The 3,322-nt window shown below is 56.9% G+C and overlaps 2 non-coding genes across 2 annotated transcripts; both read right to left on the bottom strand.

Annotated features, from left to right (window-relative positions):
- Positions 1 to 393: 393 nt before the first annotated feature.
- Positions 394 to 465, bottom strand: TRNAA-CGC. The gene has a single exon. It is a non-coding gene; the product is annotated as a tRNA-Ala (tRNA).
- A 1,521-nt stretch (positions 466 to 1,986) lies between these two features.
- TRNAP-AGG lies at positions 1,987 to 2,058 on the bottom strand. Its single transcript has one exon. It is a non-coding gene; the product is annotated as a tRNA-Pro (tRNA).
- Between the last annotated feature and the right edge of the window lie 1,264 nt (positions 2,059 to 3,322).

Here is a 3,322-nt window from a genome sequence, read left to right as displayed (position 1 = left end):
GGCTTGTCGAACCTGGACGAGACCTCCTTTTGGATACCCACTGCCAGGCATGGATTCCACAGAGTCAGGACATAGACAGAGTGATGCTGCCTGGCATAGCGGGCACCAATAAGCAGCCTCCCAGCTCAGCCACAGCCCCTCTGCAGGAACAGTCCCAACACTGCTGGGAGTGATGTGCTGCCTGGTGCCCGTGGGCAGAGACATGGCCCAGCCCTCCTGGGTAGGGAAGGGGCTGTTGATGCAGTGGAAGACAGCAGAGTTGGTGGGCAGCTCTGCCATGGTGCCAGGTGCAGATGCATCCCTCTGCCTTTGGGGATGCCTTCCAGAGGTAGAGGTGGAGTTTATCATCACTGTACCATGGAGGAGGTGGGTTTGAGGAGGAAAAAAAGAAGCTGGAGATGCTGGGGGTTGAACCCAGGGCCTCTTACATGCGAAGCAAGCGCTCTCCCGCTGAGCTACATCCCCCTGCCTTGGTGTCCCCACACCTGGGGGTCCTGCTACCCTCCCTGATCCTCTTGGCCCCATTTTCAAGCCAGGGCAGGTATGGCCCGTGGCCATGTCCAGGTGACATTCCCACAGCCAGGGAAGAACAAGGGTGACCTCTCAACTGTGGCCATCCATTAGGGCCAAATTGAACTGCAAGTCCCATCCCACCCCAACCAATCCAGAGAGTACTGGAAGTGAAGGAAGGGGTTCTTGCCCCCCACAGCAGCTTAGCTCGTTGGCCTAGGGATGTGATTCTTGGTTCAGGTGTGAGAGGTCCTGGGTTCCACTCCCAGACCACCCCTTCTTTTGAGCACCCACCTGCCTTCAGGGCACACATTGCCCCCGGCTGTGGTGGGACCCGGGCCAGGGTGATGGGAGGACGTTAGTACCTGGTGCCATGCGGATGGGCAGAGTGTTTCGGGTGGGCACAACCCAAAACCAGGATGGAGCCCCTAGGAAGCAGTGGGGATGGTAGAGTGCAGCCTGTGACAGTCCAGTTTGGGGCCCTGGGGGCAGAGCAGGGTGGGCAGTGGAGCAGCTGTGAGGATGAAGGGATTTGGCCAATCCCCCTCCCCTGCCCTTGCACAGGGGGATGTAGCTCAGCTGGAGAGCACTTGCTTGGCATGCTAAGAGGTGCAGGGATCAACCCCCAGCATCTCCATGTCCTTTTGCCTCCTCAGACTCCTTCCTCATTTCTGCAGAACTGGCAGAGCCCACAACCCCTCCAGAAAAACCTTGGGGCTACCTGCAGGCTGGCCTGGGATTGCCTCCTGAATCCTGCAGCCAGCGAGGAGATGCCCACAGTTGTTTCCCTCCCATGGGATATGGAGTTTGGCTTCAGCTGGTTTGTTTTGAAGGCCTGACTTGTGCGTGTAGAGAACTGTGCAGTTCAGTAACAGCTATTGGACCTGTGCATCAGCCTTTCTTTCTATGGTTTGTGTTTTTCTTTCCCAGACATTGGTGTGGAGGCAAAGACAAAAGAATTGTAACCTAGAAAATTTTGGGTATTGTTTTGGATATGTTTACAGGTGATATTGATAACAGAACTTCTCTCACATGGGGCAGAGACTGCATTGTCAATATGAAAGATTTTTTGCCAAAATGGCACATAGCAGAACTCTGAGGCTGAAAGGTGGCGCAAACAAGGCGGGCGGGAAGAATGTGAGGTTCGAGTACCCAACCCATGAGGAAATGACACAAGGGATCATACAATCATACAAAGCTTATAAAGGTTCAAGTTTTGGAGGCAGTATGTGTTCCTTCCTGAGGGGCACCCGACTCAGCTCACTTGTGTCAGGAATAAAATAAGGTTCGTTTTGCTTCAATTATTTGGTCTTCTTTTAAAACTTATTTGTAAGCTGCTGTAAGCTCCCTTGCTTTGCCCAGGTGCTGTGGCGTGTGGAGGGACCTGATGTCCCTTCCCAAGGGGCTTGGGGTGTCTCCCCCCTCAGTGCCGGAGGGAGTAGGTGGGCGGGAGGAGGGCAGCGAGTGGGAAAAGAAGGGCTCGTCCGGGATTTGAACCCGGGACCTCTCGCACCCTAAGCGAGAATCATACCCCTAGACCAACGAGCCGGGGTGGACTGTGCCCCTGCACCCCTGTGTGGGCACGGCGGGAGCGAGCGGCACCCCGGGATGCCCCAACACCCGCGCACTCCCGCAATACCAGGGGGCATCAAGGATGGTCCGGGACAGGGGGAAACAGGGGTGCACAGGGGCAGGAGGGACACATGCCCCCACAAGGCTTTCTAGTCCCGGGAAAGCCGGAGAACTAACATTTTCCCGGATTGTAGAAAGGACACTTCATTGCCCTGTGCCACGTCACGGGAGGAATCAGGTTGGAGAGCACAGGGCAAGCAGGGGACAACAGCATGGGAAACAGCGACAGGGATCTGGGAGCGAGGAGAAAGACAAGTCAGAGCGGGCATCAGTTTTGGGGATGCGCCATGGAGAAGGGTGGGGGATGCTGCTGCCAAGCATCAGCCATTTCAAGGGCCGCAGAGAGGGTTTGGGGCAGGAAAACCCCGGAGGTGGTGGGACTGGGAGACGCTGGCACTGATGCCGTGCGGCCACGCCTGGCTGCTGCTGCCCAGAGCAGCCGCAGCATAAGGGACCTCCCTGCTCCCAGAGCGCACAGGAGCTGCACACAGCCTCAGCTGCCCCTGAGCCCCACGAAGTGTCCAGGGAGCACAGACCGGGGGTGCAGTAGGGGCTTTATCTTGGCTCGTTGGTCTAGGGGTATGATTCTCGCTGTGGGTGCGAGAGGTCCTGGCTTCAACTCCTGGACAACCCCTTCTTTTGGCCTCCCTCCGTCCCCAGGGTGTGTAGGACCACGGGATAATGGGCAGGGGGCGAGGGCAGCACTGTCTGGCACCGAGCGATCGCTCTTCCATCCTGGCTCGACACATCCCCGTGAGCAGGATGGGCAGATAAGAACTGGCAGCGAGGTGCTGCTAGAGCAGGAGCACGTAGCTCAGATCAACCCCCAAGCATCTCCATGACCTTTTACCTCTACAGACCTGTCCCTGCTGGCTGTGGGGCTGGCAGAGCCCCCAGAAAAGCTCTGGGGCTGTTTCCTGGCACCCAGAGGTTGTGTAGAATTGCCCATGGCACTTTTGCTCCCCTGCCCTTGTGCTATAGGGCACAAGACATCTTTGTTTTCCTTCCTCATGGATCTCGGGGTGTCTCTTGGGGTGAACATACATGCTCGAGGGCAACAGCTAGGAAGGAGGATGGTGGTGGGTGGGTAAAAGGGGGACTCATCCAGGAATTGGACTTGGGACGTCTCGAACTCGAAATGAGAATCATACCCCTAGTCCAATGAGTCAGGACTCAGGGG

Source organism: Acanthisitta chloris, unplaced genomic scaffold (assembly GCF_000695815.1).
Source record: "Acanthisitta chloris isolate BGI_N310 unplaced genomic scaffold, ASM69581v1 scaffold3228, whole genome shotgun sequence".
NCBI classification, from domain to species: domain Eukaryota; kingdom Metazoa; phylum Chordata; class Aves; order Passeriformes; family Acanthisittidae; genus Acanthisitta; species Acanthisitta chloris.
Note: the sequence above shows the minus strand (reverse complement) of the source record. Positions and strands in the feature narration are given on the sequence as shown.